Genomic DNA, 24,205 nt, shown 5'->3' with positions numbered 1-24,205 from the left:
TGTGGAAAAATGTGAGTGATCATGGCAGAAGCTCGATGGCTGCTTAGCAGTCCATGTTCAGGGTCTTTGGTTTAAAAAAAAAAATAAAAAAAGACAACAGAAACCTTTGCCAGTGAACTGGCGTCATTTCTGATAGCAGTGTTTTGACATCAGCCTGGCAGAGACATGTAAGCAAAGCCCTGCTGTTTGTAGTTTGCACAGACAGCTTCTTGCAGGTAGCAAGCTCAGAACTAGCCCGTTACAGACCTCTGAGTTATAATACAAATAAACAGTCCTGACCATAATATGCAGTACAGGCAACAAAGCCAAAGAAAGAAGAAAAATAACACATGCCAAAACATGAAAGAATAAAGTAGGTGAAACATTCTACTGCTAATGCTTTATGAAAGTGTAAGAGGATGGTTCTGTCCAGAGAAAGGCTCCTCCTCCTCTCTTTCACATGAGGTAGGAAAAACAACATACAAGAAACGCAGAGATCAAGATGCTAAGTTTCAAACAGTAGAGGATTATAAAACTGAAACTGACAGGACTTGCACAAGAGGGTTTTTCTGCTCTTCATTGAGACACTCTTTTGAAGTGCCTTCAGGACAGACTGCACACAGTATGTCCTCTCAATGTCCATCTGAATCACATTTACTCTTCTGTTTTAGAGTTTTTTAATTTGTGAAACCAAAAAACTCCAAATGCAAGGAGGCCAACTAAGCCTACAGGCAGGAGTTACCTTTTCTTTCTTTTTTAATAAGCTTTTATGATGGTTCTTCACCCAGAATCACCACTAACGGTAGAGATAAAAGAAAAATGAGTGCTAGGCCTTTAGACATTACATTTTTGAATACAAGATGAATCCTCTTCTTACTATAACCCTTACCACTGCTAACCTAAAGAGCACTGAACTACAAATTAATGGCAAATGCTAAACTGCCCAAGCAGAGCAAAAACAAAACCTCCTTTCACTATAGGAATTCAGAAATGGTGAGAAACCAGTGTTGACTGACAAGGTGTATTATCTGGATCACAGGGAGATCAAAGTACCTGAAGCCCTTCGTATCAACTAAAACCTGAGCTTTGTGGGTGATAACTCCTCATCTTTGGCATACACATCTTTGAGTCAGCAAATTGCCTTCATTTGATTTTCAAAAAACCTCTCAGGGTTTATCTGCTGAAGAATCCCCCTTTTTTGTTTAACACAAGGAATTAAGAAGTAATTACATTATGTTTACACATTTATAAATGATGGGTTGTCTTTTGTTAAGGGTTCTGGATCCCTTAATCCTTCCTTAATCTAATCAAAGAAATTGGCAATAAATAAAGCACAAAGGGATGTGGCAGCCCAAGGCAGAAGTTTCAAGGAAAACAAAGGAAGCTTCAGACTGCTCCTCAAACCAGTGATCAAGTGCAGGCAAAAGAAAACCTACCACTCAATTCCAGTGGAAACAGGGAAGTAATGGGTATCCTTCTAAGTTTTCACGCAAAGGTATAACACAGTAAGTCATAATAACACAACGCGTCAAGCTCCAGTATCAGGCAGTGAAACAACTACAAAATATTTGGATTAAAAAAATGTCTTATTAAAAAAAATTGTTAAAGGTCTGAGAGCTTATAGTTATCAGTGGAATCTAATTTACTCATCTAGTAGCATTTGATGTCCCTTTGTTCAGTAGTGTTCAGTAAGTGCTGAAAAAACTCCAAAAAAAATTTCCTCCCTCAGTAGTGTGAGGAACAAAAAAAGTACAGTGAAATGGTTCAAGTAGCTTCATATGGCAAATGTTTCAGCGTGGGCTATTGATATTTTATTGCACAAACTCTTCCATCAGCTTCCTAGCAGAAGAACTTAATAAATGAAATTATGCCTTTAAGCCTTGGACAAAAGGTACAAGGGCAGATTTTTCTCAAGCTGCCTTCAAGGTGAAGGATCAAACAATGTTGCTGTAAACCTCACAAGCAACACAGCATGACTCTATCACAGAGTTCAAGTTTTCAACAAAGAGTAGGAAAGTGCTATGTCACAAGAGGGGTTTCTGTCCTGGAAATAAAGAGCCTGGCTTCCCAAATCCATCAGCCAGAAGCATTGGTACTGGGCAAACCCCAATCTGTTTCTGAGCCAGCAGCCTTGACACTGCTGAGGTTGGCACATATTAGCCCCTATTAGGATTGCTACAGCTAGTAAGGCTTTCAGCTTCTTTTTTTCCCCTTCAGCTTATTTGCCTGGGCCAAAATGAGTTTTGACAAGTGCCGCTTCTGAGCTTTTCTATTTAAAACCAAGCTGAGCATATACTTCACATTTTATTTTTTTCAGATGTATCTCCTGAGAGCACAGACCAAACTAAAACGCAACACCTTGTAAATCAGAAAGGTTTATCTTTACTTGGAATTGGGTCAACTACAATGGTTTAAAGCTATTTCTTCATTTCACTGTCATCCAGCCACCAGCTTTGAACTTCTTTGTTTAAAGCAAAGATAGTAAGGAAGGAGTGCCTTGCACAGTAACAGTGAAAAATCCAGCAAGAGCAAAAATTGCCAGGCATGTGCTTGGTTGGTAGCAGGCAACAGGAACTTTAATCATCTAACAGATAAGTATTCGCTTAAAAAAATTGCCATGAAAAATGAATATAAACATAGTCTCAGTGTTATAATCCTTGATCATGCAAGATTCCCAGAAATGTCAGGGTGTTTTGCTTTAATGGTAACCATAAAACAAACAAAAATTCCAAGATTCTGTGACCAGCCTGTGCAGACTCCTTTTTAAAACTGTATTTTACTGTTTTGTGATTAAACCTTTCCCACTAAATCTTGATCTTTGCAATGTGCTTTTATTTCTACTTTAACTCAGATACAGTTTCCCAAACACAAGATAAAGATTCAGCTTTCCAACAACCAGAAACAAAATCCGTCTTTTGTAATACAACCTCCTAAAGCATTTATTTAAAAGTATATGGCCACAAACAAACCCCAGCTGAGACTGCAGTCCTCTCTTCTTTACTTAGTTGCTACAAAGTAGAGAAATGTATAAGTTCTTCACTGATTGTAACACTTTGCAAGAAAAGCGGGGTTTTTTTTGTGTGGAACAGGAACACATTTCTAAACTAAGAACAGTGGTGAAAATTATTTACAGTCTCCACTTTACCTAGACTCTAGTAACTAGAGTGCTGAGTCATAAATTAAACTGGTGCTCTGACCTTTAAGGAACAACTGAGATCATAATAAACACGTCTCGTATTTTCAGCTGAGTCCAAGTAAAGAGGAGTCTCACAGCTCCTCGAACAGCCTCAGGAGATGCAGTTTCTTAAAGCACACATAAAATTGATTAGTGTTCACAGTAACCAAAAACACATTAGAGAACAGACATGTTAGAGGAAAGAGATGTTAGAGAACAGAGAAGAGAACAGACTTAATTTACTTCGAATTTGCACTCTTTTCCCTCTCATATATGCTCTAAATTAGAAAAGAACACTGAAAATCAACCATGCACGTGAAGAACCATCAAAAACATACAAAAAACCTGAGAACAGAATAGACCAGACAGTACAATAGTTACGTGCAGCCATGCAAGAGCTCGAATTTAATTTCTGTTTGGGAAACTGTGGAGATTTCTTACCTAGAAACGGTCACTTTAGTGATGTATATCCCATGAAGGTATTCTTGGGACATAAAAAATTAGGAGGACAGAAAAGATAGAGTCTACCTTGCTTCAACAAACTTGGATATGGAAACTTCTTCCCATTGTGTGTCATACTACTCATTTTCTCCTCCCAGCTACATCTTCCCGCAGCCCAAACAACACTAAACTCTTACTCGGAAAGTCCCTCAAACCCACCACGGACCTTCCATAGTCTGAGTGCTGCAATGAGGGTCAATATTCCTGTATGCAAGCCTGTGCTCATGCATGCCTTACCACCTTTTATCTGTCTACATGAAGTTGCACTTCATCTTTACCAGTTCAGTGACCAACACTGTATTTCACTATACAGACAAAGTTACATCAGCATAAGTAAGCAATTTATTCTTAATCAGGGTGTACTACAAGCTATAGTCTTCATGAGTCAGGTATGCTGCTAAGCATATTTTATAACAAGGAGGCCTTCTTTCTTGGCTTGGCTGGTAACACTCCACCTGCGTGGCACCAAGCTGTAACATTGTTACAGGCAACTTTCAGGCAAATGGATGTAAATAAATTTAGAAAACAAGATACAAATGCTATCTTGAAACCCTTTCTGCATCCACAAAAAGAATTTCTTAGACAAAAGCAGAAGGCTACATGATGCAGCTCAATACATCTACATGCTGGTTAACCCTAAAAAGGGGAGGACCTTCTCCCTGCTTGTCTGTGAGCTGGTTCAGTTTGCTAACCCAGGGAATTAGTAATGCAGAGCTGGTGAACGGAAACTGCTCCCAGAAGGGTGTGATGTGTGCCGGAGATGGCACAGGCAAAATGGCAAGGACACACACCCCACCCTCCAGGCAGCAGCCAGGGCTCTTTGCTCAGGAATGGAGCTGAACAGCACCATAAAAGAATCCAGTTTCAATTGAAAAAGTGTCCAAGCAGACATCAGAGCACAAGATGAACATCAATGTAGCTCATTTTAGGTACTTCTCATTGGCCTTTCCACCTCATTAAGTCATCAGCTAGACTGTAGACTCCCAGGAACACAGGTCATTAAGACGGGAATGATATTAACTGTCAAATAGTTCAGGCATTAATAGTAATAACAAGAAACAGAAACAAAAGAATAAACATCAAGTATTGTCACAGCTCTCTGACTAAATGCAAAACATGCTATTTACGTTATGTAATTGAGTTATAAAGCACTTTCACTCTTGCTTGTGAATAAGAAATTGCAGCCTTCTATTTCTGCAGTTTGAAATGTCTCTCAGTGGCTGTAGCAAGCTCACCACAAAAGTTCACTATTGTATCACGTGTTGAACCATGTGCCAGCACTGGCAGGGTATGTAAATGAACTCATTGACCCCTTTGGGTTTTCCCCTTTCTTTTCCCTGATCTTTAATGAGGATATCGAGCTCACAGGGAGTAGCAGGCAGGAGATTGCGCTGTACTTTCACAATGGGAAAGAAGCCAAAATGCAGGCACAATGCCTGGATTCAGCAGTTTCAGGCAAATTCAGCAGAACTGCATACATCCTCCTCCGGGAAGAGAGCTTTCCACCGCCACTTTAACAGGAAATCTAGCTCACAACCAAGGGTGGGCTATCCCCTCATTCACCTTTCACACCTAGTTATTGAAGCTATTCCTCCACAAGAAAGGTTTTCCTGTTAGAGAAACTTCCAAAATTGCTTAAGAGCAATTTGCTTTGATTTGTTATGATGACTTCATTCTGTAATATTCCGAATATTACATGTCATGCTTATTGGTCTTTAATTTGGGGCTTTTTACGCTGAAGATTTTGGTAAAAAAAACCTGTACATACTCAGAAAATAGTAAAGGAAGAAAATGAACATAGCATTAGTCAGAGAAATATAAGTATATATACTAAAATGTCTCAAAGTTCACAGTGTATTCATTTTCTGCCTGAAAATGGATCCCACTGACACAGACTGTGTATGCTTAATTCCAATTTTCTTTATGTTCCACCTACCCTTTCCTTAATTAGTCTCTCTTTAGCTGCTTACAACACAGAAAAATTACTTGGTACAATCTGAAGTTCTCCTCTTTCCTCTCAAAAGCAAAACAAATTTCTCCAACTAGCTGGCAGAAAATAAATTTAGATGTGTTCTATGTTCTCACATTCTATATGAACAAATACATCTTAAGGACAAGACTGCACATGCCTCTAGACAGAAGACGCAGAAGATTCAAAACTCAAGAAAGAGCAGCCAGAAGCATCTTTAAGTCTCTCTGAATGTGCTGCTGCTCTTGGGAACTACAGCAGCTTCTGACATAGCTCATCCAAATGCCTTAAGAAAAGCACACTTTGTGTCCCCCAGATCTCTCCCACCCCCCCCCTCCCCCTTTTCTGGCCTTCCCTCAAGCCCAGGCCAGTGCTTCATTAGCATTAATTTTATTTACTAATATTCCAATAAAACTGAGAATCACTATTATTGTCATTTTTTTAATATGCATCAAGACTCACAACAGATAGCTTGCTGGAGATTTTATGGGAAGCCTGTGGCATAAGCCAAATGAAATCAGGAATGTAAAGAATATTTTGAAAACATAGTCTGTTTTTCCTCATCTAGTTGCCTTTGATTATGATTCTGCCTTAGACTACAAGATGTTTGAACATGTGTCAAGAGTCAGCAGAGAAAGGGATGAGATTCTGACCATGTGATTGGCATACAGCCAGCTCTATGACATGGACTTCTGTGACACAGTGGTAGAATATGAGGTAACAGCATATGATCCTCCTGTGTCCCTGGACAAACTGTGAAACCAGGAGAGCTTTGGCAGAGTTGAGGTTTCATGCACTGTCATAAATATAGGTTTGCCTAAAGAAAACATTCTGGCTCCATGCTGTCACAGTTAGGCATCCAGGCGAGCTGGCATCTTCTTTCTTGACTCCAAAATCAGACTCACAATATTTTAAAATTTTTTTTAAATATTTGCTAGAACAATTTTTTTAAAACTATTTGCTAGAACATTGAATTGTCCATTTGCAACATTATATTGTTGAGAAATGTGAGGTTATCGCCCAAAAACTTTGTTCTGGGCCACTAACTCTTTCTCAGCAGTTCAGAGAAGTTACAGAAAAGGTGTATTGATTCAAATAGCAACTATTCCATGCAGATTAAACAAAACAAAACAAAAAATGAAACAAGCACATTTAAGACTAAGGGGACATTCTTCCTCACAGAAACTAGTAGTTCTTGGCTGGCAAAGAATAAGCTTGCACTTTCTCACTCTTTCTCCAAACAGGGAGAGGAGAAAGAGGCGATGGAAGGAAGGGAGAGGATTAATCAAGATACTATTTGCTGATATTTATATTCTGAAACAAAGGGGAATAATAATCTGAGAAGATATATTACATGACAAAGATAGGAAGTAAGTTGCTACATCACAGAATTATTGGAGCCACATCCCAGCCGTAAGAGCCACGGATAGAAACACAAAGATTATTTCAAATGAGGTTACTAGTGCATCACTGTTAGGGAAACAGCGGAAGCGAAGAAGGAAGTAAAAACTAAAAACATTGTTTGTTTTGAAGATACTATATTTTGGCAAGTCTGAGGAAAGGCTGTCAAAAGAGGAAAGTTGTACATCCTGACAATAATGGACCCTATGAATAACTTACAGACAAGAGATTCTGATAATGTTTGTTTTTATATGAGGCAAAAACTCATTTGCTACTCTTATTGCCCTAGATTGAAGTTGCTGCTATATAAACAGATATGACACAATGAAAAACTGCTAGGATTCATGGAGCTACAGAATGTCCTTCCTGCTCACCCTGGCTCACTTTTAACTTCGAAACGTAAAAGGAATGTCATGCATTTGTAAACTATGTCTGGGAGCGAAGCCTCAAGTATCATGAATAAAAACACTCAAGTTCTACACTGTACCAGTAAAAATGCTACGTGACTTCTATTCAAGCACAAGCTCACATGTTTCTAAATACAGATGGTATCCATCAAATGAAGGAGGAACATTAATTACTGCATTTGACATCTTTCTTGAGAACTGCACCCCTCCTCACTGAGCAGAACAAAGTCTCTGGCACACTAGAAGTTGCCAAGACTTTCTGCTTCTCTGTCCTCAATGCAATGCATATTCTCTATGGAAAGAGGAAAGCAAGAAAGGGAAAAATTTGTAAAGCAACCCTCTGTTCTGTATGCTACTCCAATTGATTTCTCACATCAGTTTTTAATACATAATCTTACTGTAACCATGTTTCCAAGCAATTATATATTGAAATACATATTGACAAATCAGTTTTTCACTTGTATACAATAACTGTTTGTTAAAAACCTGCTACTTGCAGGTTGGCCATTTGCAGCTTCTATTCAAAAGAACAAGCTGTAAACAGTGTGCTAAAAGGCACCTGACTGGGTCTGACTGACCTGTTGCTCTGCTCTGCTTGTATTTCCTGGCTCTAACCTGGCTGTGTAAGGGAACAAGGTAAAAGTCCACATGAACCTGCTCACTTCTCCTGGAAACAAACCTCGAGCTATACGCTGGGAGATTAAGAGTCTGCAATTGCTGTGGTGTGGGCATGTCTATCCAGGGGATAACTGTTCTATCACTTCACCAAAATAAAGCCTGAAAGAACCACGAATTATTGATTTAGGGCAATGGGGTAAAGGACCACCATCTTACATTCCATAGCTCACACATACAAATTTTTTCTAGGTGTTCATGCCACGGTAAACCCTGAACTTGTTCCTCTGTATAAAGTTACAGTGCTTAAGACTGGTTTCCCTACTTATCGTTCCAAGTATCTGTTTGCTGTACCATCAGGTATATAGTATGGCAAAAGCTGTCTGAGCTTTCCAGGGTAGCCAAGGGAATGAAAACATACTTCTTTTCAAATTAATACATACCAGCTACAAGGGAACAATGTCAGTATTTTAGCACAGTCTTAAAGACTCCACAAAAGAAAGGATGCAGTCAGACAAGGTCTAGAACTTTGACAGATGCTACACAGCCACCATTACCAGAATGAGCAACACCCAGGTATTTAAAAGCTGAACATCCACCTTTTTTTTGTTGTTGTTTCTTCTCCTTAGTGTTTAAAAAGCAGCTTATTGTCTGGGTTTTTTCTGTTTACTAGTGTGCATCTGCATATGTGTATGACAATAGGAATTCTCAGAGCAAGCCAAACTGAGAAAGATGGATTGGTCTGATGTCTGGTCATTCATGGGTGTGTCCACACCAGTCCCGAAGTTCAGATCAGTGGTGTGTTTCTGCAGCAAATCTCTCCATCTTCCCTGAGCTTTGGTTTGGATTCTGGAGCAGCTTTCTGAGCTCACACAACGGATTCTTTTCATATGAAACTAAACCTGAAGATGTGCTCCAACTGCTATAAGGCATTCAGGCCACACGATCAGCTTACAGCCTGTCTGGAGTAAAGCCCCACAATGCCTACAGCAGGACCAAATCTCCCACACCAGCTTCTACTCCACAAAGCTGCTCCTACCACATCACATTATTTGCTAGTATAGACATGTCTGTGTCAAAAACTATGTTCCCGTTCCTTGGAAAATTCATCTTCTATACACACAATCCTACCTGCATCCTTTGATAGCTTCATTTCAGACAGACACATTACTGTGGAAGGCCATGAAAGCAGAAGACAGACAACCTTTCCCAGCTGTACAGCAGCACAGATGTTTTAAAACAGACTGGGGAATCAATGGCACAGGAAGGAAATCACCAAACGATGCCATTCACAGTACACAGCAGTGGCAGGCACAGGGATGATCAGATTCTGGGATATGCTGAGGCTCCACACCCCACAATGCTCCTGATGTGAATATATGTAAATGAGTTAATAATGACGCCCTCAGCCTACAACCTGCAATGCTGGCACAGGTTTTCTTGACAGCTGCATATGTACTCATTTTTTGACATACTGATTATTGGGGCTGCATCACATATAGCAGACATCACATTCAAATAATTGCTGTTTTGCAAGAGGCAAACCTTGATTTAGTTTAAGTCTTAAATGATAGTTTGTGACACAGCTTCTAATTTAGTTTACACCATGGAATCATTAGGGTAATCAAAAGAAAATACTGGAAAAATATTACAACTCAAAGAAAAGATGTAAAAACCAGAAGAACTGGAAAAGATGACTGAAGAGTCTTAGCAGGAGTTGAGATGAGGCGGAGAGACCTGGAGACCTAAATAAAATAATGGTAAGCCATTTTTCCTTAACCATCTGTTCCCTCTTTCTACCCCCAGTTTCCCTGGATTATTTAATGGTTCAAACAAAATGTGACTTATTTCTATTCACTGCTTCAAACTGCTTAGAAGTATCAGTCTACATTCTTGGAATTTATCATTCATGTGTTCAGACATACTGTGTGTATTTAGTCTACTGTGTGCATGCTTTAAAATTTCTCACAAAGGGTTCCTCTAACCTTTACCAAAACAATTGGATTGACTTATTGCACTACTTAAGATACTCAAATTCTGACTACTAATTTAAAAAAAGTTTTATTTTTTACCAGTGGAATCTCATCATTATATAGAAATCAATGTATGACCCACCCTACCCAGCAAACAGTAAAGTACTATGCAGTGCATTTCTTGAACTGAATCCTTCTGAACACCAACAGAGATTAATGGACAAACAGAGCAAAAGACAATTAATGATAATGCTACCATGTAAGTGACAATAATGATAAAGCAGCTGACTTCTCAAGGTTTACCATTAATCTTTTTTGCTCTTTTTGTGCTGTCACTATAATGTAGAAGAAGAAATATGTTGTCACGGTGACCCTAAGTGAAGTTACAAGAAGGGTGTAAGAAGAAATTACTCAAGATCAAAAGTAAAAATTATCTAAGACAATGACACAGTAAAAAAAAATAGTGTGGCAACTGAAAAAGACATGAATTGCTCAGATTTCATGCAGCTACCAAGACTGTAGTGCAACTAGCAGCAAATAGTGGAGAGATCAGAAAGCTATGCAAGAACAGAGAGCATTAGGAGAACCAAGATACGTGAGAAAGTGCAAGCTTACACTGCCACAAGCAGAAAGCTCTTTGCAGGGCATGCCTGTATTAGAGACAGGAACCAGACTGTGTAGCATAATACTACTAGAAAGGACTAGGGCAGATTCAGTTACAAAAAGCTGACCGTAAAATGAGATGTTCTCACTACACTGATACACATCGTACCAAGATGATTCCTGGAAAGCTGGACAACATTCACGCATAATAATTTTTTTTTATAAGTTTGGGGACAGAATCTTCACAAAAAGGTACGTTCTGTGCCTCATCCAAACTAGAGTAGGGTCAAGCAGCTGAGGATTGTAGAAGGGGTTATCTGGAGTCAGGCAGTCCAGTTGAGGCATGTCCACCCAGGTCGGATGACACATCAATCTAAAAGGGGGCACACACAAAGCTGTTAGTTCATGGCTCTTGTCCTGAATTTACTGACAGGTGGCTAGAAATAATGTATGACCTATATTATTTTCCCAGTATAGTGGCGGGTGCCAGGACACAACTTTCCTAAAAGAGATTGTGCAGCTGCCGTAAAATCTTGGAAGGAACTGGCAGATTTGGGTAGGAAAACAGCTTTCTCTTAGAGGTGGGTAGCAGGAAAGGTTAGAGTCATTAGTAAAAGTGGATTTGATTGTGAAATTTTGTGATAGATGTGCAGTCTACAATTCTTTCTGTCCACAAAAATCACCAGCAGCTCACGTGCACACATAGTATTTACATTAAAATGACTAAGACAGGGACTTTTGCAGTGATGAGCTAATAAATGAGCACGTCGTGGAAACAGGAATTGTCCTATGTTCCTGTACTTCCTGCATAGAATTATCCTTTTCCTTTTTGTTGTTATCAGATGTGGACCCTGCTGGACAGGTAATATCACTCAGTCCCAGGGAAAAACTAAGGAGAGCAGCTAAACACTGTCCACCAACAAGAGGGAAATGTACTTTCTCAGGGAAGCTGTGCACCAGGTATTCTCAAGCCAGACACTGCCGGGTTGCAATAAGAGGTGTGGGTTTCTTTCTTTGTTTCTTTTTTTTTCGTATTTGCAAAATGTGCTGGTTTATGCTACAGGTTCAAAAACTATTAGCACTGTGGTTAGAAGCAGTCTGCAGATCATTTGTAGAATCATAGTTCTCTATTAAGGTGTAAAAAAAGGGCTGCAAACGGCTCAATAGGCAGAGGTACAGAGATGCGAATGAAGAACCACTGACAGCAAATTTTAGAAATTAGAAGCAAAAGAGTTTATACAAACTCATATTTCATTTATGATACTCTCTGGGACACTGCATACATTGGAGATCATCCCAAAGTACTACTGCTTGTTCAACAGAAAAACAATGCACACAGTCAAGAATGTGTTAAAAAAATGTACTGACTGTGGGAGGGGTTGGGGGTGTGGACGGGGGAGAAGAAAAGAATTTTGTCCTTACAATCTAATCATTAAAATCGTATTTTGAGAGGTGGTACAGCTTGAAAGGACTCCTCCCTCAGTCTTGTTCCTGGCAGAAGTTAGCAGAAAACACTATAGGGCATTTTCTGTTCAGAAAGAAAAAACCGAAATCGCACAGCGAATTACTTGTGAAGTGACTGCTAAAAACAAGGGAGGATGAAACACAAGCACCAAGCTTTTACAATGATCTTGTAACAGCAGCACATATCTGGCTACACTTCAGCTCCAACAATTGGAGCTGCAGTCCCACCTCGGCAGAAGTGAAAAATACATGCAAGTAAGTGCCAACTGAGTTTCAGTCTCAAATACTTCAGTATTTCCTACCCTGAAGGACATTTTGAACTGCAGTGGTGGTAAAAGTCTTCCTGCATGAACTCCTTAAGGCTCCTTTACAACAACCCATTTACTAGGGAAACAGAGAAGTGTCTGTATTTTAGCAAAACAACCTGTTTTCCAAGTTCTAAAAATAGGAAAGAAAAAAAAAATTAGAAGTGTCTGTCATTTTGAAACCACTCACAAGCATTTCATCCTAAGCAACACAGCCTCCCCCCTTGCTAAAAATAAAACAGTACATTACAGCAACATTTTTTGCTGGCTTCAGCCAAGGATTTGAAAACCTCCCCTCAGCCCAGACAGGCCGTAAGCTATGAGTCAGCACTTCTCAGCATTTCTGGAAATTCCTCAGCAGAGCATCCACCCTGCAGCAGGAAGCTGCTGTTCACTTCACTCGGTACCAGGAAATGGATGGCTGCTCATGGGCCTCACCTGACCCGGGCACACAGCCCAAGGAAACTTCCCCAAAACTACCAAATGTTCCCCGTCCCACCAGCTTCCTGCAACACCACCAAATACACTGCCTGGGAATAAGATCGGTAACTACACCCCAATACAACTTCGTGCAGTGTCAATGAACAGGAAAATATAGGATCAATTAAGAAAAAAACCCCATCACGCTGGACAAGGGCAAGTCTCTCTGGTGCAATTTTAATGGTATGGGCCCTCCCAGACTGAATCCAGAGGCAGCTCAGCTCCACCAGCTCTGGACAAGATCTGTCCCCTGCCCAAGGAAGTCTGGATTCATACAAAACAGCCATGCCACACCACGTAAAAAGGGGGGTTCCTGGTGCTTACAGACAAAGTGATTCTTTCCCATTTCAAGGGGATAAAGGCACAGGTTCAGGGCACTGCCACACTTGTGATCTGAAGGGACAAGTGGCACAGCTTCGTCTCTCCCTCCAACAGTCCTTGCGCTTCAAAAAAAAATCTTACGATCTGCGTACAACAGAGCCTAAGGATGGGAGGAGGATCCATGCCTGTCTGGGGGATACCCCAAATCTGCCTCTGCCTGTACAGGCTATGATATTGTCAGGTATCTCACCCCCACTGAGACACAAGCCAGAAGTCCCCACGGAAGCTCTTGGTGCTCAGTATTCCCAAACGTGCAGCACTGCCAAGGTGGAGACACTGCTCTTGAAATGGAGCTACAACATGCACTCGGGTCCATCTAAGGATATAAAGCAGCTATTTCACAAACACTGCCTGTGCTGAATGCAATTCCTACTTTATTCACATCGGACTGAGTATCTACTCTTGTTTTGCTTTAAACACAGGCTTTGACAGGGATTTTAAAGAGGGAGAATTAAGGGAATAGGAAGTACTTTGTGAACAGCAGTAATTGCATGTTCTGACCTCTCCAGCTTACATCACGCGCGTTATCCAACAACCACAAATAAAGAAGGAAACTGAATTTCAGGGCAATAATTTTCAGCACAACATATATGTCAAAACTAACAGAACAAGACAAATGTTGACGTTTCCCTGCTTGTTTCTTGCTTTCATATATATGGCTATTCTCCCATTAAAATCTTGTCTCTTTTTTTTAATGACTATTTGTAAAAAGGAAGCTGTCTGAAGTTGGGTACAAAAAAAAAAAATGTTTTTCTCAACTGTTTTTAAATACAGAGCAATGAGATTAAAGCGAGGCAGACAGCCAAATACCTCAGCCATCACAGTCATTAATAAACGCGTTTAACATTCGTGCAGCTTTCGAATGCAGAACATCTGGTTCCAATTCCCAATCTGGCTTTTAATAAAAGTGCCTCCCCCACAATACTTTTATTATAAAGTGTTCTTTTCCTCCGCGCACTCTCAACTCCCCCCTTCCCCCCCCCCTTTTTTTTTTTTTTTTTTCTTTTTGGAAGCGTCTGTTCCTTCCTTCTTGCTGGAAGCCACCTGACCACTGCCAGGAAGAGGAATGCAAAACATTCCCAGGAGCAGCTCCTGACGTCAGGGCGGCAGCATTCCTCCTCCTCCTCCTCCTCCTCCTCCTCCTTCTCCTCCCGCCGCGGCCGGGCCCGGAAAGTCCAGGGCTGGTCCCGCCGCCGGCCCGTGCCCCGCTCCCGGGGTTTTCTTGCTCTTCCCACAAACACGGAGCCAGAATAAACCTGGGACGGGGCGACGATGGGGCTCACGCTGCTCCAGAGCCGCTCCATACCCATGTATGTACCCCTTTCCCCTTGCCCCAAAACAGGAGTCTGTGCTTCCGATAAACTGCGGGGCCCCCGTAGGCTTAAATCAGCTTAGGCGCTGACTTTGGCGATTCTGTACTCCTAACTTCTTCACTCGAAGGCAGGCGGCAGAAGGGTGCCAAGGAAAACAGGGACACGCTGCCGCAGGGTGGGTTGTGTTTTCTCTCCTAAGACATTCACGAGAGACATGACATGATACCAAGGCAGGCAGGCTGCATCCAACACGGACCTTCTCAGTTTCCTTCTTTCTTCACACAGTACCTACCCCCTAACACATCACAGAGTGGGATTTCAATCCTTCGCCTCTCTAATTTCATTCATGAGAATACATTATTAAATGGCATTATTTTATTTATTCTACTCTTGAACTAACTGGTAGCTAAAACTACACAAAAGAGACTCCAGGTTGAGTTGCAGTCCTTGAGTTGAGTTTACTCCTTTCCGTATTGTTTAGTCTGGTATTTCTGGAACATATATTTTTAAAATTCTATAAAATGTTTTGCCTGGGAAAAAAAATCTCCGTATATTTTAGTCAACCACTGTATCAAAGACAGTGTAAAAAAAAAAAAATCCCTGTAGCTGCTACCAGATCCATGATAAAACAGAGAGTTTCCTGATTCCACCATGCCAAGGGAGCAGAATGGTAGGCTAAGGAATATGGGGGGGGGGGGGGGGGGGGGCAGGGGAAGTATGGAAATACCTTCATTTCTAGAGGATGCAAAGAAGGAGCTCTTTAATAGACACCTTTCCATTTCATGTCTCTAATTGTTAACAACAAGTGTAAAATACATCATTTCATCACTCCAAAACCAACAAAACCCTAATGTGTAGATGCTAGTTTAATCATAATTTTCCAGGGAATACGAAGGAAGCCAAAACTCCTCCTGAATAGCTAAGGCATATGACTGGTGGTAGCAAAGTGCTCACATATATCACTTTCCCCCAAATATTTACATAATACATACAAATTTCTCCATGTTAATTGACCACAATGAAAAAATAAAGATCTGGAAACACTAAGCAAGACAGTTGCATTACTTTCAGTATTAATGATAATTAATCAGCTGTTAGGGTTATACTGTCTGTGCAGCTGCAGTTCTACACATGAAGATCCAGATGAGTCCAAAACTTGCAGGCCATCTCTCAGTCCCAGTTTCTCAGCTTCTCACTCCATTTGTGGCAATTTAAGAAATAAAAACATGTTTGGGTTTCCTTTTAGTGGAAGGACTTGTTACTAAAAGGTCAAACAAGTGTCTGCCCTCTGACTAAGCTCATGCCACCTACAACTTTTTTAAGGAAACCTGCTCTCTGAAGAACCACAGGCTAAGTAAACACACTGCTTTCCTGGTAAGAACACTCTCCAAGTGTTCTTGCCTTTGTTATACCAGCTGACCACATCTGACCAGCTAGAAAACCCAAAACCACCTTTTTTGCTTTCTTCTCCAGAGGTCACTAGTATTCCATATAAATGTGTATCATATAAACAAATTAGTATTGTTGAGAAAGTGACAATGAGACTCATCAATTTTGTTTCATAAAACTTGATGGGGCCCTGGAAAAACATCAGCCAGCTTCCTGCAGCCACTGCAGCCAGAGGCTACTGAAAAAACTAGCTGATCTGTAGTTTTATATATACAGCTATGAATTTTAACTGAGGTTCACTGATGTCAACAGCCAGCCATCAGTATACATTACTATTAAAAATAATACTTTCATTTTGTATTTTGCAACAAAGTGAGAAAAAAGTATAAGAGATTTCCATCACTAAAAAACAGAAGTAGGAAGAAATGTAACAAAAATATTTTATTACCTAAATAAAAGTAGTGGCCCAGTAGAACTGGTCAATTTCCTAAGCTAGATAGCAAAGAAAGTGAAGTATGTCCATAGTACCTCCTGAAATTAAGCACAAGCTAAGGTCACCTGTAGCCATTGAAGAATACTACACACTTTATGGTGCTTGACATTTCTCTCCATTTTCTATTTTTTTATTTTGTACTACATACAAAGCTAGATATACACACAGTTTTTTTCGGCTATATAGTAGGGATTTTAAAATTTTCCCTTTTTTCTTCAGAATTTTTTTAAAATTTCATCTTATCAAAGTGTAAAATACATGCAAATCAATACCAGGTCACGTCTGAAAATAAGACCTTAGAATTTCTGAAAGATGAACTTTTAAAAATGATTGACAATTTAATCCCTAGTATTGAAGTTTGGACGGAATTAGAACAGGCATGGGCATACAGAAGTGATGAGAATTGGGGTGTGTTCTCATCTTCCCTGAAGATTAAATTCATTCTCTTCTCTTGTGTTTTAGCTGCTTATTCATTCTATTATTCTTTTATCACCAGAAATAACACTGGGATGCCAAAAGCATGAATGAAGTCACAGCGAGAACTTCCTTCTATGCATGGTACACAGAATTAAGCTTCAGGTGTGTTTTCAGGAGGCTGCCTCAAGAACCTGTAATTCACAAGCCTTGTCCCCAGCATGCATTGCCATCAATCATGGCCAACTTTCTCCTGGCAAAATCTGGGAAGTGCTTTGATGTCTCCAAATGAAATGGACACTAGACTGGAAATTCAGCCTTAGAAGACCACAAATACCTTAAAGATTCCTTTTTAGCAAAAAACTTACATAAAGTGACAGGTATTTGCTGTGGCAGAACCACAGCAGGTCACTTGAGTTCTGGAGGCAGAAGCCATTTTCTTTAACTTACAGAAAAGGGATTAATTCATGAGTAACAAGGTTTAGAAAACAATGGGTGCAGAGGAAAAAAAGATCAGAAAATTGAGTAATACCCAGAGATCACTAAGAAAAATACACCAACTCTCTTTTCCTGGTTACTTTTCCATCTTCCTTGCTTAGACTGCCATTTGAGTGGATAATTTTTTCTCCAAGTCTAAAATTTCAGTCAGTATCAGTGTGCCCTGTGACACCTGAAATACTGTTAACTGCAAAGCATCAGAAGCAGAGGAAAAAACCCACCTTAATTTCACAGATTCACTTTTACATCTGGCAAGCAAAACAGCCCAGACTGCAGGTGCTAATGATGCACAGCCCTACCTACAGAGGGCTAAGCCAAGAGCCTCCTGAGAACCAAACTCCCCCTGAGGTTTTGGAAGGCCACACTGGAAGAAGGTGTGAGTTTCTTCACAGCTCCTCTCCTTCACACACAAACTCTACACAAACTCTGTTTTGAAGCCTGCTCATTCTTTTTTGAGGTACACTCCCTGCTCTGCTCCTTGGTTTTTCTTCTCACGCATCTCTGTTTTCTGCTGCTGGCTGGGCCTGGCAGTGGAAGTGCTGAACAACAGGAGTGGATCCAGCCCTGTTGCTGACTCAGATAGGAGAGCCCATGCTCATCAGATTTTGCAGCTGCATTCCAGATTTCGGTACCCAAAAAAATTCAGATGCTTATCTAAACTAAACTTCCTGAGGGTGAACTATCCCTAGCACTAAGACACTTTGAAGGTTGATATGCACTTGAGCAGGAGACAGCACGCCAACTTGCCCTTAAAGCAGTGCCTACCTACAGAACTTCAACTCTGTCTGCCTGGGTAAATTACCCAGTTAATTGCCTTGGCATTCATATTTACATTCAAAAAAAGGATAAGCAGAGATGAGGTCAAATCACTACACTGTTCCATTAAAACCCTTGTTTTAGGCAAATGGACTTCAGAAAACTTCTTTTGTCATGTAAAATGAAACCATCTGTACATAACTTTGTAGAGTCATTTTGATGTTAGGTTTATTAATATAATTATGTTGTTACTAAGCTGTTTACCATTTTAGGCTCCTAATAGCTATGAGGGCTTGTTAACAATATTCTGAAATCACAGGGAAGTATTCTTTTTCTTTGGTTTGAAAAGAGAAAACAAAATTCTGAATGTGTTTATTTCCATGTTTCATATTGCGTGTAACATCTACTTCCTTTAATGTGAAAATTTTATGATCACAAAGCCTTTTCCTCGGCCAAATTATTATCACAACAGTGTGAGACTGCATTACTTAGCAGTGTTTAAATTAAGTCCCAAGGTGAAATATTTCACTTTACTCTTAAAGCAATAAGACTGTTACTACAAAAAGAAATAATTACAAAAATTACAGTGGTAACAACCCGTCATATCTTAAATTCTCCTCTTTGGAGTTGGAGATTATTTTTTCCACTTTCAATTTTGAAAAGGAAAATTCCCCCACACAACAGAACAGAAAGCTTTCGCTGGCTTGTCATTTTATTTGGAGAGACAGGATATAGCAGTTTCTGCCAGACTACCTGCTCAAAATCCCAACTAGTTTCTGAAAGTCTTCCTTTACATTTTTTTTACAACTAAGGAGTCATTATCCATGGTTCTCCTGGACAACTGCTGGGTCATTTGTACAATAAAGTGAAGAGCAGTGGTAGGCAAAGTATCCGTACAGCAACAGATTTTGGTACCCAGCAAACAATCACTGTTTAACAGAGACCAAAGCAATTCTAGAAACCTTCAGTGTCTATTTAATGCAGGGAGTAGCATCTCCAGTACATGAGTCAGGAATGGGATACGCACACACACACACAGAGCTCCACAGTCTCAGAAGTTGTATTACATTAGTTACCCTAGCTCTGCCTTCCTATCTTACGAAAAACAAGTAACTCGACAAGAAGTCCAACAAAAATTGTCATTTGTGTTGCAAATGAAGTTAAGTAGGAACGTGGGGGATTACAAGGTAATGTCATCCTATTTGCTCTCTGCTTACCGTAAAGTACATCAAGAATATTTAATTTTTTTTCCCCATTTGACCTCCTAAATGGTTTAAATATATTACATCTTGTCAGAGAGGCTTGGTAAGGAACACAGAGTGAGAGGAGAACCCAGCAATTAAATATGTTGAAAAGTTCCATGATAATTTAAATCAATGATCTATTTACCAGTGCAGAATCAAGACAGTCACGAGGAAAGGAATGGGGTAACATAAACCAAGAACTTTCTCGTACTTTCCCTTGAGAGTCAGGAATTAGCATTAGACAGAAAAAATGTTAAAAATCATAAGACACAAAAGTCTTTGAGAAAATCAGTTGAAGAAGTTAAAAAGATTCACTGAGTTAGCTGAAATATGAAAAGAAAAACATCCCCACCAAAGCCTGGAAGAGGTCTGTTAGGCTTTCAACAGGTTAAAAGCCTGTCATAGCCAGGAGGTAGCTCTTAACATGACTGTGGCATGCAGGGAAGTTCTCGGTTTCTCCCCTGGCAAGTTCAATGCAAAGCAAAGTTTATAAACATCCCGGGGGAGTGGGCAGAAAACGACCCTCTGTTTCAGAAACATTTACAAGTGTTTTGCAGAAATGAAACTTCACTTAAAGAGCTCAGTTTCGCTCTCCCGGGTGGAGGATGGTTGTCGGTCTGCAAGTTGAGAGGCAGCCAGCGCGGAGAAGCCTTGCGGGGAACGAAGCTGTGCGAGCAGCGCGGTGCCTGCCTCATGCGCATCCCCACATCCAGCACCGAGAGCGCACCGAGTTATCGCAAGTTGTGCAGACGTGATGGCGCACAAACCCCAACAAATCCCCCTGCTGCAGGCTCCTATTTCACGGACGTGGAGCTTTGACGCCAGAGAAAGCTGTGGACAAATACGCGCTGCGGCTGCCTCGGCGAGATCAGCTTTTCCTGGGCTCCTGCTGACAACATTGCCACCTTCCGCAGCCGCCGGGAAGGGCACGGACCTGCGGCCGGGGGGCTCGGGCAGCCTCCCACCGCCCCGGGAATTGCCGCGGAGATGCTGTTTAGGAAGGTGCTTTCCCACCACTGCCCTTCGTAACCAGCCTGATAACTCAGAATAATTTGTTTTCAGAGCCTGTGATTGCACTGACGCAGGGCGCAGCACAGTCCCAAGAACTGGCGCGGTACAGCCGAGCGCACACACGGACGGGAAATGCGACACAGGGAACGCATTCTGCACCACATGTACAATATGCTGCTCAACGCATCGCCAGCGTGACTGCTCCTGTCACTCCCAAAACAGCTGAAGAAGCTGAGGAAAGTCAAAGCAGAAGTTAAGGGGAGGCAAATATCGCGGTCTCCATGCCCGGACATGAGCGCATCTCATTCCAGACTCCAGCCCTCATGCACTGGATTGCCGTCGTGCCCAGTTTCAGTGAAAGGGGCAACAAAACACATGTACTACCCTGGCTTCTACATACTTACAATGGAGGCATGTCACTATATGCATTTGATGTAAGTTTTAACATCTGATGAGGCTATACGTTAAAAGGCTGGATTTCATCCTGCTAGCTTGCAGGGAGTATTTCCCTCCAAATCATCCACAGTTCATGCACAGTTAATAAAGCAGTAGCATTATGATAGCAGTTAAAATACAACTAATAACAAATCCAATATATTAACCAACACATTTAGTGCACATTCTGGACGGAAAATGGCTTTATTTAGACATAGCCAAAATACATCAATGGACCTGTTAATGTGGGATAGGAAAGTACTTTCCAAGAAAAGCTTCAAAAAGTCAACATGCCAACCAAGTAATACATAAATTAATTTAGGAAACGGGTGTTTAGAGTTTAATCTAAATAAGTAGAGAAGGTCTTTTCATGCAAGATTACACGTATTTCCAAATCTCAGACCTCTTCTAGGAAGGCAGTCTTCAATATGTAAGGCTTTGCCTAAGAACAAGATCCATGATCAAAGGTAAAGAATCCCAACCAATTGACTGGAACATACAGGAAAGGAATACTTTTATATGTAGTCTAATCTAAAAAATAAATAGATGTAAAAATTGCCCGCCCCCCAAGGTGTAATATATATTTAGGTTGTGGCAATAACCTCTCCTGCTTGCTTTCTCCTCTAGCTGTCTTCAGGGCAGTTTCAGGATAACGAGTAAACCTCGTAAGATTCCATTTCTTCCTAAGTAAGCATCAGTCCTCAAAAATAAAGAAATTGCAGTAGTATCCGAAGTGACCTACAACCAAAGGCAATTCTCAAGACCTAGGTGGACTGTTCTAGAAGCTGATCATGTGGTATGTTAAAGTTGTTTTTAAAATGAGTTTGCTTTTGAGTATAGCTAGAAAACAGGTCCCTGCTATACAGGAAGATTCAAAAGCAAACTCCTAGAGTCAAATATCTCCCAGCAAAATTAGACAATCACCTCATGCAGAACTTCTCAAACTGTAAATCACAGGAGGCTGCAAAAAGACAAAGAAAATGCTGGGCAACTTACTTGGTTTTGTGCAAGAGACGAAGGTAAGAAATATTTGGGAATATAATAAAGAACAATCCTGTGTTGTATAAAATGTCTTCAAATAAATTGAAGAATGATTATTATACATATATACTGTAAATCTGAGCTCCTTTAAGCCTACAAACCCTGTAAGTTCCAGTGACAGCCCATATCAATAAAATTTATCTCTTCCTCAATCTGTACATTCACAATGCATAAAACAGTACCACCCCTATTAAATTAATATTTATGACAAGCTCAGTGAACCAGAAGACAAGCAGGATTTGCTAAGGCACAAATGCAATGTACAAATCTCGCATAGCTGCATTGCCCATGTTTCTCAAAAATGAACCTCAGCTTGGAGGAGAAATTTGTTTTTGGGAAACACAAAAGACAGACATGCTGTGCCATGCTGGGAAGACAAATGAAAGCACAAATACAGTCAATGTAATTTATGGTTTTATACTGAATCTTAAGTGTTCTCAAGTTCAGTGCTTTCAGTGCGTGCATGCAGCACTGTAGATATTCTGCCAGCTTTTTTTTTGGAGTGGTTATGATCCTCAGTGTCTGTCCCAACAACACCTCAGAGTAGCCCAGGGTATTTCTTCACAGCCTCAGTTCAAGTTACAAGGTATTAGCTGGAGATGCTGACAGACACGGGTTTGCACTAACAGACGTGCTGTGAACAGCAGCAGTGTCAAGGTGGACATGCAGTCCTGTTTTTTATGCCAGCCAAGGACCTTGGACTGACTATGGACAAAGACTCCCAGGAAGACCATGCAAAAGCCCATCATCATAATCTGTGCAACAGCAAACATGCGCTGCTTTTTTGGAAAAAAAAAAATTAAAAAATCCAAGACTTAGAAAAGGGGAAGATAACGATCAGAACAAAAAACATCCACAGAAATATTCACTAGGCTTCTCCATTTTTAATTCTTTCTTTAACTCTTTTATCAAGGAGAGAGAAAACAGGTAACATTTCAGAAGTCCAAAGAGGTTAAAGAAAGAGAAAAAAAATCAACCAAAACAAACAAAATACCCCCATACGCACAACCACCCCCCTTCCCACATACTGCCAAGTGTGATTTTTTTTTTTTGGAGCCACATCAGTGATTTGGCTTTCCAAACAGAAATCCCTCAAAGGTAAAAGTAGTGGTTGTACAGGACTTCTAGTGCTCTAAATATTGTTCTGATACTTCTGATTGGAGAAACTCGGTGTTTCAGAAGAGATCTCCAATCACCAGATTGGAGAAACTTGGTGTCCCTGGCTGTACTGGGGCAGTAACTGGAGGAGTATTTATACAAGACATCTCAGGACACTGTCAAAGAAGCCTACCAGCCAGGGACAAGCAATACATTGCAATCTGCACAGTGAATGTTGACTCAGGAGACTGGTAGGAAGAGAAGCTTCATCAAACACACAAAAGGCTACACTGAATGTTTCACAGCTGAACTGTTTCATGTACCAAAGTACGTCCTTCAGCCAGAATACATAAAACCAAGGATATTTTTTCCACGAGCTTTTACTGAAAGAGAAGTAATCTGCCTGGTAGAAGTAACAGTAAAATTTGTTTTCCCCCTTGCTCTCCCGTGCTCCCGCCCCCCAGGATAGCTGAGATGTTTTAAATACTCCATTTTGGGTAGCAACATTCCAAATCTTTCAAATATTTGAAAGCAACATTGGCCTTTTGAAATACTTGGGGCTTTAATTACTATTTCTGGTAGGAATACAGTAACTAACTGTTGCTTACCTACACTTAAATATGACATTCAGGAGGAGGAATCTAACAAAGCATACCTTGATATCGTAGGGAATGACCACACAGGATAATTTGGCAAACTCACACTTTATCCATCTCTTTGCCCACACACAATTGCCCAAGGACACAAGCATCCTTAGCATGAAAACCCAGTGTGGTAGAAAATATCCAGCATATTCAAACCCCAACCTAACTGCATACAGAACTGCATGGAAGAATCTTACTCTAAATACACACCTACTATTACAGTAGCAAATCAGACCTGATAAATAACAAGAATGGCACTTGTCTTGAAAATTGCCTCTCCACAGTGAGCTATGGAAATACATTTTATTTCACGAAGTGAAACTGCTGAACAGCAATCCAACAAGCAGAAACCATAATTTTTCAAAATGTAAGTTTTTTAAAAAAAGATTAGCTGATTACTGATAAACATTTAAAGAAACCCATTCACAAAGTCAAAACTTGCCCTTCAGTGGTTAAACTACCACAGGAATTTTGGCACATAGTCTTTTTACAAATTAAGTATTGTTTTACACGTCCCAAATCTGTTAGTCATAAACATTAGCAGAGGAATACAAATCACAACTTTTTAATAACCCTGCAGTAATTCTGAACTTGTTCATCTGAACTTATTTAGCTT

At 40.4% G+C, this 24,205-nt stretch overlaps 1 protein-coding gene across 2 annotated transcripts in view; it reads right to left on the bottom strand.

Moving 5' to 3' along the window:
* SPIDR (scaffold protein involved in DNA repair) overlaps positions 1-24,205 on the bottom strand; it is a 196,390-nt gene that overhangs the window by 89,179 nt on the left and 83,006 nt on the right. The gene's annotated exons all lie outside the window — the stretch shown is intronic.

Source organism: Coloeus monedula (assembly GCF_965178545.1).
Source record: "Coloeus monedula genome assembly, chromosome: 1".
NCBI lineage: Eukaryota > Metazoa > Chordata > Aves > Passeriformes > Corvidae > Coloeus > Coloeus monedula.
Note: the sequence above shows the minus strand (reverse complement) of the source record. Positions and strands in the feature narration are given on the sequence as shown.